General features: G+C 38.0%; 2 protein-coding genes across 3 annotated transcripts in view; both read left to right on the top strand.

Annotated features, from left to right (window-relative positions):
• Nucleotides 1-7,664, top strand: part of ABCA6 (ATP binding cassette subfamily A member 6) — a 78,490-nt gene extending 70,826 nt beyond the window's left edge. The window contains exon 40 of one of the 2 annotated variants that reach the window (XM_063656524.1): nucleotides 7,578-7,664. The gene's annotated coding sequence lies outside the window, so the exon portion shown is untranslated. Of the gene's footprint in view, nucleotides 78-7,577 lie in introns of those variants that run through there. The other variant, XM_063656523.1, reaches the window with a different exon arrangement.
• A 934-nt stretch (nucleotides 7,665-8,598) lies between these two features.
• ABCA9 (ATP binding cassette subfamily A member 9) overlaps nucleotides 8,599-11,875 on the top strand; it is a 79,947-nt gene continuing 76,670 nt past the window's right edge. Inside the window, exon 1 of the mRNA XM_054457983.2 lies at nucleotides 8,599-8,833. The gene's annotated coding sequence lies outside the window, so the exon portion shown is untranslated. The remainder of the gene's footprint in view (nucleotides 8,834-11,875) is intronic.

Here is an 11,875-nt window from a genome sequence, read left to right as displayed (position 1 = left end):
GATTATATTTAGGAGCAGATTAATGAATATGAAAATGGAAGATCAGAATAAAACAAAAGAAGGGATCAAAAGAAAAATGGAAAAAGAACTAAACTATTTCAACGCTGTCGTAGAGAGATCTAGTGCCGGCTTTACTCTCTATTTCCCTAACACATCCCTTGTAGAAGAAGCTGACCACTGTGTACTGCATCACCAATTCTCTTCTTTGATGCCTGGATTCCAGCTGGGTTTGATTAATCCAACAGGAAGTAGCAGCAACAGATTGAGGATAGAAGGAAGGGGAGGTCAGACCCTCTTCCCCTGCTTTGGTACCAGATCTAGTGGTGAATGGATCCTTGAGGCCCACAGGCTTTGCCCTTCTCCAGTTACACTCACCTGCTTCTTCCTCTTAAGGGTACTGACCCCAGGAATGTCTCCCCCGACTGCAGGCCACACTCAACCTCCAGCAATTCATCAAAATTACCATTTATGCATTCCGTCCTACCAATCTCTGGCTCTAGTGATTTCTGCTCCAGGTAAGCTGATCTTGGCTGTGATTCTCTGTATTCACTCGTTTTTCTGGATCTTAGGGTTGTAGTTTGCCCTGAAACCTCAATCTCTGATGGGTCCAAGAAACATCACTGATTTTCAGTTTGCTTAGCTTTTTTCTTACTGCAAGAAAGAGAATAATGACTTCCATGCTCTTTACATGTTGGAGGTGAAGAAATTGAATTTTAAATTTTATTGCTTTTTAATTAATTAAAATTTACATTTAAATACTCACATGGGGCTAGTGGCTACCTTATTGAAGAATGCAGTTTTAAAGTTAATCATATCTTTGTCCTCTTCTTAAACTATAAGATTTTTAGGGAACATAGCTCTGATCATGGCTCTCTCCTCCCATATAACTGCTGTTTGATACTTGAGTTGTCCATTGTGTTTAATACTGCCCCCTGCACACATCAGTCATTATCATCATTAGTTTGCACAATCAATATTTATTTAGTTCACTAATATATTTATTAGTTGTTAGCATTCAACTACTTCTTTTTGGATTCAGTTTTTTTTTTCTTCTTGGAAGGTATTTATTAGTAGTTCTTTCAGAGATGTCCATAAAATAGAAATCTCAGTGTTTTGGGGTAAAGATATATCTATTTTATGCTTACACATGAGTTATATTTTAGCTGGTTTGTCAATCAGCCTTTGCCAAACCACCCTAAAACTTACTGGCTTAAAATAGCAGTCTCCTTTTAGCTTTGTTTTCTTGTTTCATTTCTGGCATCTGGATATTTATTTTTCTTTGAATGTGATCTCTGTTTTTGTTACTTATTTAACCATTTTATTTATTTCCTTGTTGAAGGAGCATTCACATTAGCATAGTTCAACAGTAGAAATAGAAATAGCAATAAAAATTTTGCTATTATCTTACAAAATCCCACTGTGTGGTATTTTGGTACAAATAAATTGAAAAGTAACTGGCTTGATATCTTCTTAAGTTTTTTTAAGTTGTATGCTAAGTACACTAGAAAACTTGCATAAAATACTCCCAGGATGGGCTCAGAGGAATAATGATTGTATATTGGAAACAATAAGTTTAGATGACCAAATAAATTTTTGTTTGAAGTTTCCATTGAATGTTTATAAAAAGGCTGAACACCTGAGATTCCTATGTAACAGTAAATAATTTCTCTGGAGAAAAAAGACCTAGGCAAAATCTAACATATATTAATTTAATCAAACATCTTAAAATGAATACAGAAAGAATTAGTGCCCCCTATTGTGGAGTGGGGCCTAGATTTCCTGGTCTATAAGATAAGGAACTAAGATTTCCCAGTGTTTCTGTTTAGGTTTCCTGCACAGAGATGAGCATCTACTATAACAAAATAAACTCTTTGTTTTTATGTACTGCCCCCAACAGAAGCTGACAAGAAATGCAATGGCAGCAATGTTTAGTTCTTTCAAACCCAATGAGCTCTGTGAGGCTTCTGAACTCTGACTATAACTTGTAATGTAATTGTAATTGTTGGTGATGTTTGAGGAGCCCAGGCTTACTAGTTAGTCTTATATAGGGTAAGAATAAAAAAGAAACCTGTATAACCCAATTTCTTTTCTTTCTTTCTTTCTTTCATTCTTTCTTTCTTTCTTTCTTTTTCTTTCTCTCTCTTTCTTTTCTCTCTGTCTCTCTCTCTCTCTTTCTTTCTTTTTTTTTTTTTTTTTTTTTTTCAAGGTCTCACTCTGCTTACTCTGTTGCCCAGGCTGGAAGGCTGTGGCGCCATCTCAGCTCCCTGCAACATCCACCTCCCAGGCTCAAGGGCTCAAGTGATGTTCCCACCTCAGCCTCCAGAGTAGCTGGAACTGCAGGCATGCACTACCACACCTGGCTGATTTTTTTGTATTTTTTGTAGAGACAGGGTTTTGCCATGTTGCCCAGGCTGGTCTGAACTTCTGGACTCGAGAGATCCTCCCACCCTGGCCTCGCAAAGTATTGGGATTACAGGGCACAATGACTTTCTTTTATAAATTCAAAGTTGAAGAATATAAATTTAAAAAATATTAAATCATATTTAATTATATATTAAGAAAATTTCCATTCATACAAAAATAGCAAAAATATTACAAAATTTAGCATTAAATGTGTCAATTCTTTTTTTATTGCTATTTTTGTATTGGTGCTGGTGTCTTAGGTATGAGTAACTCAGTTTATTCAATAAGTACGGCTTTTCTCTTGCACATTTAAAGCATTTTTCTGTCAAGTCTTTAAGTCACTCACTATTTATCAGTTTCAATAGCTATTGATGCCTTTCCTGATCCATCAATGATTTTAATTAATGATAAATAACTTCTAAAAATATGTTGTTTTGAGCCATCAGTTCAGAGATAAACCTTACAAAATTTCTTAAGGCAGCAGGACTTATGAGTTCCTGACCTGTCTAAGGCAATCTTCCACTCTCCTTGATACCTACTTCAAGACTCCTCACAGTATCCTCAAGTGCCCAGCACATCTGTTGGTTTGTTCTTAGAATTTGCTTCCTACTTCACAGAAAAATAACTTAACCCTGAGGACGGAAATCTTTACTTCGTGTTGTCATATTTTTTAATCCTCTCAGCTTTCACTGGCACTTCCTTTTTTTCTTGTGACAGAGTAAAAAACAAAAACCTGTCCCATCTGATCCAATACCGTCTTACCCAGCCCCTCCAAAAAAGCAGCACTCCACCTGTTACTGCGTTTCTCCTGTTTCTCCTGCGTGTTCAGCGTTCTCCTCTTCACTTTCCCTTTTTAAATGTTGTCTTTAAAAAACAAAATAACAACCTTTTCTTGACAAAAACAACTCACTTAAACTACCACCCAACCTACAACCTTTCTTTTATAACTAAGCTTCTTGAAAAAAAAGATACTTTTTCTTTTGTTTTCCTACCTCACATTCAACATTATACATTTAAAACTTAAAATGTATGTATTGAGCAACCTTCATGTTCCAGGCTCTGTGAGGTACACAACGGTGATGATTTTGTACCCTTCAGTTGTTTACAGTCTATGGTGTGGGAGAAATGAATATATTTAGCCTAAAAGACAGTGAGGTACATACTACAATAGCAGTAACCACAGCGTGCTATCCCCTGGAAGGGGCATGGAACCCATATGCAATGAGGGCAAGGGTATCCGTTCTCACATTGCTAATAAAGACATATTTGAGACTGGGTAATTTATAAGGAAAAGAGGTTTAATTGATTCACAGTTCATGGTGGCTGGGGAGGCCTCAGGAAACTTACAATCATGGCAGAAGGGGAGGCAAACACGTCCTTCTTCACAGGGTGGCAGGAAAGAGAAGTGCCGAGCAAAAGGGGGAAAAGCCCCTTATAAAACCATCAGATCTTATGAGAACTCAATCACAAGAACAGCCTGAGGGTAACTGCCCTCATGATTCAATTACCTCCCACGAGGTCCCTCCCACGACACATGGGGATTATGGGAACTATAATTTAAGACGAGATTTGCCGGGGGGACACAGCCAAACTGTATCAGCAAGGAAGGCACCTCGTGGGAGGAGAGATGAGAGCTGAAACCTGAAGGAAAAGTAGGAGCTGAGCAGATAGATGCAGTCACCAGAGAAGTCCACTTGTGAACCGGAGTTGGTTACAGGAGAGCAGAGAGGTAAATGAGAACATGATGTACTTATTAAAAAAGAAAATCATGTAGAAGTATCTGGCTTGAGTTGGAGGAAGGAGACAAGGCAAGGGAAGAGTGGAAAGAGAAGAAAGGACCAGATAATTAAAAAAAAAAAATTCTTGCACATTTGCAAAGAGATCAGGACACAGTCAAGGCAGTAGTGGGAATGATATCATAAAAATTGTATGTCAGAAAGATTGTTTATATGTGATGTGGAAATGGATTGCTTTCCCATTTCAAGATGGTAGATAAGCAAAGGATAGAGACAAGGACAACATTGCTCAATATCTAATAAACTTTCAAGAGAAAAGAATAGACAGACTAGAACAAAAGCAATATTTGATGAAGGTATTAGCTAAAATTTTCCCAGAACTTAAAAAGGAGACACAAGTTCTTTGAGTGCAAGTGAACACAAAGTGCCATGTAGGACAAAACCCAAAAATCTATACCTGAGCACACTGTCGTGAAATTCCCTCCACTTGTGGTTAAAGAGAAAACCCTAAGATGTCTTCGCAAGAAAAACAAAAAAAACCCTCAAACTTACGGGTATCAAAAGCACTTTATCATCATATCACATGCTATTTTTAAAGTGAGAAATATAAGACATTCTCAGAGCCATAAACAAAAACAGAAAACAATAATGGAAAGACAGAGTAACAAAAATACAGACGGAGAAAATGAACAGATTTGTTATAGTAAAAAAAATTTACAAATGGCCAAAAAGTATATTAAAATATGCTTGACACCACTAAGAAATATAAGTTATCAAGGTGGTACTATTTTTTATTAATCAGACTGGTAAAATTTACAAACACCTATAATGTCTAGTTTTGACACAGCCATGGAGAGTATAGTCTCTAGCATTTGGTGAGTCATCCCTCATTGCAAGCTACTGCACTCAATACTTTGCATATGTTATTTCCTTTAATCCCTACCATCTCCCCTCCACCCCAAACCTAAATTTCTAAATTCTAAAACAACCCTTGTTAGATACTATTGTGTCCTCTGGATCTCACAGATGAGAAAACTAAAGCTTCCTGGGTAAATCATTGGGGCTCCAAGGTAAGTTACTTGCCTTGCATTGCAATTAGTAAGGAGTAGAGCTAACGCTTTAAGTTCAAATATGTTAACGGGTGTATCCTATAAGGAGCAGGAGGATAGGGGAGAAAGATGTATAGAGACATAGGCTGATTTTTTATATTGCCAGAGTAATGTAGATCCTGATACGTTTGTTAACATTTGAGGGTAATCACTAGTAGAACAAAATACTGATCCAGAACTTTATAGATGATAGTTGGGGAAAAACGAAAAGGGGAACCTGAAAAAAGGAACAGAGGAAACACAATCACTATAGAAATGGATAAATGGGAAATAACAGGAAAGCGTAATTTAAAGAGACCATAAAATAAGATGACTGGAAGAAAAGGATTGGGTAACCTAAGGACTTACATCCCCTTCCCCGCTCTGCCCATGGATAGTAGAAGATTTGCGGATAAGGTAAAAAGAGAAATGCAATTATACTACTTCAATAGTCATCCTTTAGGCATGTAATAAAAGTTTGTCAAAATATATCTGAGAAATGCAAATTGCAAATAAAAGTGGAGGGCAGGAATATATCACACAACGGATATTTCAAGGCAAAAAAAGCACAAAACAAGATCAAGTAGAATTTATTACATTTTTAAGAAACAAAGAGGGCCAGGTGCGGTGGCTCACGCCTGTAATCCCAACACTTTGGGAGGCTGAGGCGGGCGGATCACGCTGTCAGGAGATCGAGACCATCCTGGCTAACATGGTGAAACCCTGTCTCTACTAAAAATACAAAAAATTAGCCGGGCGTCGTGGCGGGCGCCTGTAGTCCCAGCTACTTGGGAGGCTGAGGCAGGAGAATGGCATGAACCCGGGAGGCGGAGCTTGCAGTGAGCAGAGATCATGTCACACTCACACACACAAAACACAAAACAAAACAAAAAACAAAGAGAAATGTCTGGAGGATATCTGACAAAACTCACATGCAGGCAGTGCAGCCAGATCTGAGAAAGAATGAAAAGCAAGAAGAGAAAAGCCCCTGGGAAACAAGCAGACATTCTCAGTCTTTCTTTATCAGGCAGCTGAACCACTTCATCCTTCTCTCTTTACAGATCAGGTTTTTCTGTTTTTGCACAGTGTTGAGAAGGGCTGCATACAGGTCTTGGGGTGACAAGTCCTCCTTGCAAATAGCCAGGAAAGATTCCAAGAAGAATGTTGTAGTCTGGTGCAAAACACATCACATGAAATTTATAAGGTTTCTGGCACTGGAGAATACTGCCGCAAAATAAATGAAGCAAAAGGCAAGGAAAATTGTAAAATATGTGCACATAAAGTAAGAATAATGGAATAAATAGAGACATATGCAAATGAGACAGCATAGCATTTATAATTTGAGCTCATAGACTCTACAGATGGTCTGAGTTTTAACTCAGTTTCCACTACTCACCGTCTGTGTGAATTTGGGCAAGTTACGTAACTCCCTGGGCCTCACCTTTCTGGTCCGTAAAATGGGGTGATTAGAATAATGCCTACCTCATGGGATTATTATGTGGATTAAATGTTTTAATATTTAAGTATGTCTTAGACACAATAAATGCTATATGTAGTTGCTAAAAAAGTGTACATGATGGTATAAAATCAGTGCCATTTCGTTTTTGAACTCCCATGGGATTGTTTTTGAATTGGTAAACTAATTCAAAAACTTCTTTAGAAGAGTAAATATGTCGGGTGCAGTGGCTCCCACCTGTAATCCCAGCACTTTGTGGGGCCGAGGTGGGTGCATCATTTGAGGTCAGGAGTTCCAGACCAGCTTGACCAAAATGGTGAAACCCCTTCTCTACTAAAAATACACAAAAATTAGCTGGCCGTGGTGGCAGGCGCCTGTAGTCCCAGCTACTGTGGAGGCTGAGGCAGGAGAATCGCTAGAGCAGAGATTCCATTGAGCCGAGATTGTGCCACTGCACTCCAGCCCGGGCGACAGAGGGAAACTCCGTCTCAAAAAAAAAAAAAAAAAGTAAATAAATATTAAATATTGTTTAATCTAGAAAATATTAAAAAGAAGATCAATGAGAGGGAGCTTGCTCTGTTATAGTGCCACAGAGATTACAGAATGGTACATTGAAGGAAACATATTGAAATCAGAATTTAGAACCGAAAGTCAAAGTCGACTAGGGCCAGAACTCATAAGCTCTAACCTAGGTACAAAGTTCTTCTAGGAAACAAGTTACCGAAAAAAAAAAATTCCTAAATTATATTCTCTGTGCACAAAATGTTGGCGATGTTATTAAATTTATTGAATGTGATAATTTTGTATTTTCTGCAGAAAATACAACCAATGAACCTATAACCTTTTCTGTAGACATATGGAAACAATCAGATGTCTTTTTTTTTTTTTTTTAAGTTTGACAGTCTCATGGATTCAGGAGTTCAGCCTACTTCCACAGACTGCTTGCTGAGCAACTTCTGGATGGCATATAATTGGAAAAAGGATAAATATAATTGAATCAATATTGAGAGAATGGGAAATGGGTAAGGAAGATTTCATTTGATTATCATGGTCCAGGAGACACAGATAAGAGGCTGATTTAAGAATTGCATGCATTTATTGTTTCCCTTTCAGCTGTATGTTCAGGAAGAAATTATAGTACTGAAGAATTTAACAGACTTACTGGCTGTAAGCAGAATGATAGTGGTCCTTTCCCCACTCTTCTTCAACCAAAGATAAACTCCATGAATTATAAGAATTTTGGAACAGTCTTTTCTTCTACTTACACAAGATGCTCAAAAATAGAATGGCATCTATTACCAGTTAAAAATGTTTCTCTAACAATATTGGGAAGCAGGACATACTAAAATTCAGTAGTTACTGGTGGAGAAAGTAATTTGTTTCATGGGAACTGTTGCAGAAATGACAAGCCTGGAGGCTTTGGGAGCACAGGTAATTGTTATGTGAGATTTCTCTAAAGATTCTCCTCGCTTCAGTACCATGAAAGATGCTACAATTAGTATGCACACAATGAAACTGAGATGCAGATGGAAACTCAGAGTTTCCTTTGTTACCCTGAAAAAAATTACATTGCTTATTGCTGTATTTCTGGATTCAGGTTTTAAGAATCTGTTGAAGGTTTTGAAATAGTTTCTAACCCAATTTGTATGTATTTACTTGTCACTTAAAAAAATATATAACTGATATATATTTATGTATTTTCCACTTTGTTCTGCTCTACTCTTCTCTGGATTGGCTTCTTACTTATCTTTGTTTAAATCATTGTGTTGGGTTCAACTCTCCCATTAGGGCCTTGTATGAAAAGACTGATTGAGAAAGGATAGATTCTCCTTGGTTTGATAGTTCCTAATGTTTTGATATGTCCAGCCAACCATCTGCAACTACAAACTCCCTGCTGAGGAACTAGCAGGAAACAAAGAAATGGAAAACAGCAAAGAAATCACCACGTGAGCAGAAGATATTTTGGCAGGCTAGCTGAACTGAGACCAAATTCTCCTTGGAAATCAGTATAAAACAGAACTATTCACAATGAATGTGAAATTAAAAGCATGATGTAGTAGTGACCCAAAAGGAATGTGAATTCTTCTCCAGAACTGCAGAGACCCATGGATGAACTGTGTTTCTAGATTTTTCCTCCAGCTTTCCTGAGAGTAAGTTAACCTCTAAAATTGTGGTTATTTTGCATATAGAAATATAACATAAGACCGTAAATAGGAATGCCAGACATTTAGGTAGAAACCATTAAAAGCAGTAAGTTATTAACGAGTCATTTTGACTTTTTAAATCATCTATTTTATATGACTAAATAACCAAATGAAGAACTAAGAATTTGAATTTTTACCCCATAACTAAAACATTTTTGGACAAATAGCATACATTACCTAATAGACTATTGAATAAATCAAAAGAAATGTCATGTTATGTTGCTTCTTTACAAGTATGAACTATTTCCAAAGTTATTTGAATTACTTACTCTTCTTTGTTTGTTTTTGATTTTACTGCCAGAGGAATTGTAAGCATTGCAGGATGCACAATTTTCTGAGTTTTGAATTGTTTTTAAGTGGCTTGAGGATATTTTCATCAAGAAAACTTAAGGAAAGATTTTTATTGATCTTGTTTATTATAGTAACTATTTAAAAATTTTTGATCTAATTTGTTGCCCAGTGCAACAAATTAGAAAAATTTGTTCTGTGAATAACAGGAATTTTATCTGACTGGGAAATGATTGGCTTTTTATAACCAATTTATTATTTCTAAACTATACAATTTCCTATTCAGAACAATTTAAGCTAATTAGATGTTTTATATTATTACGGTGGGTCGTATATTTTTTCTCTGATATTTACACTAAGATGTTCAATGGGGGGAAAAATCAGTCTTAACGCTCAGAGATAAATAACCACATTCATGACAATGAGATTATGTAATTGTTTTTTATTTATAAATATTTTCTGGCACACACATTAATTCACAGAAAGAAAGAACAGTAGTCACGTGGGCACAATATTTAACCCTTTCAGATACTGAGGTTTATCACAGCTTGATTTCTTAATTGGAAATGTTGCAGTTTGGTTTCAGGCAGGATTTCCAGGCTATCACAGCCTGCTCTGATGGCATGATTATCAGGAGCTCATCCGCATCACTGGTGAATTTCTTTGGTCACTTTTGGACAGTTTTTAAACATAAGTCCATGCTCTCCTTTGTTATGCTGATGAGACGCATCATAAAAGAAATGTCCAGCAATGTCTTCCCGTCTTGTTCTCAGGCCTCAGGCTCTTGGACTCCTTCCCCCAACCCTGCCCCCATGTTAACTTTCTATTGCTGCTGTAAAAAAATAAAAATGACCACAAACTTAATGGTTTAGAACAAAACAGAGTTATCATCTTACAGCTCTGGAGGTTAGAAGTGTGATGCGGGTCTCACTGGGCTAACATCAAGGGATTGGCCAGGCTGTGTCTCTTTCTGGAGGCTGTAGGGGAGAATCTGTTTGCTTACCCTGTGTAGCTTCTAGAGGTTTCTTGCATTCTTTGGTTCATGGTCTTCCTCCTCCATCTTCAAAGCCGGTAGCAGCAGATCGAACCCTTCTTCTACTGCCTCATTCTGATCTCCTCGTCTGCCTCCCTGTTTTACTTTTTAGGACCCTTGTGATTACACTGGGTCTACCCAGATAATCCAGGATGATCTCCCTATTTCAAAGTCAGCTGATTAGCAACCTTAATTCCATCTACTGCCTTAATTCCCCTTTGTCATGTACTGTAACATATTCACAAATTCCAGGATTAGAATGGGACCATTATTCTGCCTGTCACATTTCTCTTCAACTATGCCTTGTGATATGGTTTGGCTCTGTCCCCACTCCAATCTCATCTTGAATTATAGCCCCCATAATCCCTATCTGTCATGGGAGGGACCCAGGGGGAGGTAATGGAATTATTGGGGCAGGTCTTTCCTGGGCTGTTCTCATGATAGTGTTCAAGTCTCACAAGATCTGATGGTTTTATAAAGGGGAGTTCCCCTACCCAAGCTCTCTTGCCTGGCACCATATAAGACGTGACTTTGCTCCTTATTTGCCTTCAGCCATGATTGTGTGGCCTCCCCAGTCATGTAGAACTGTGAGTCAATTAAACCTCTTTCCTTTATGAATTACTCAGTCTCAGGTATGTCTTTTTTTTTTTTTTTTTTTTTTTGAGACAGAGTCTCACACCGTCGCCTAGGCTGGAGTGCAGTGGTGCAATCTCAGCTCACTGCAATCTCTGCCTCCCGGGTTCAAGCGGTTCTCCTGCCTCAGCCTCCCAAGTAGCTGGGATTACGGGCACCCGCCACCACACCTAGCTAATTTTTTGTATTTTTAGTAGAGATGGGGTTTCACCATGTTGGCCAGGCTGGTCCCAAACTCCTGACCTTGTGATTCGCCTGCCTCAGCCTCCCAAAGTGCTGGGATTACAGGCGTGAGCCACCGTGCCCGGCCTCAGGTATGTCTTTATTAGCTGTGTGAGAACAGACTAATACACCTTGCCTTTCAGACTTCAGTAGCAGCACAATATTCCCTGCAATAGACCATGGATAGGCTCCATCTCTGGTACTACCCCCTTGAGGCTGACTTGAATAAATCATCTTCCCACTTGAGCTGTCTCTTGAATACCAGAAGGGGTCAGCATATTCATGGCTTTGCTCCTGCCATGAATTTGGATCCAGGAGCAGCCTCATCAGTAAAACCATTGAAGGGGCAATAGTAACCTTATGATTGCCACTCCTGTTCAATATGGCACCAAAAGAGAATACCATTGACGTGAAAACACAGGCCTTATTAGTCAACTGGCCTTGTGCTCCACTGTACCAAGGCTTAAACTACTACCTTTGAATCATTTCCTGGGTGAGTTTCGCATCCTGGAGTGTTGGGTTTGTTAGCTAAGATTAGGTCTTACATTTTCTTTATCAGTTAAAATAGTTCATGGTCATTAAAGCTCTACAACTGTCAGACCATTTTTGTTATTCTGCCTTATATACGACACCATTATGTAAAATGGTGTCATATTTGCTTTTAACCTACGTATATTATCCCGTGTACTTTAAATCATCTCTAGCTTACTTACAATACCTAATGCAATGTAAATTCTATGTAAATAATTGTTATACTTTATTGTTTCAGGAATAATGACAAGAAAAAAAAAAGCTTCTACATGTTCAGTACA

This window comes from Pongo pygmaeus, chromosome 19 (assembly GCF_028885625.2).
Source record: "Pongo pygmaeus isolate AG05252 chromosome 19, NHGRI_mPonPyg2-v2.0_pri, whole genome shotgun sequence".
Taxonomy (NCBI): Eukaryota; Metazoa; Chordata; class Mammalia; order Primates; family Hominidae; genus Pongo; species Pongo pygmaeus.
Note: the sequence above shows the minus strand (reverse complement) of the source record. Positions and strands in the feature narration are given on the sequence as shown.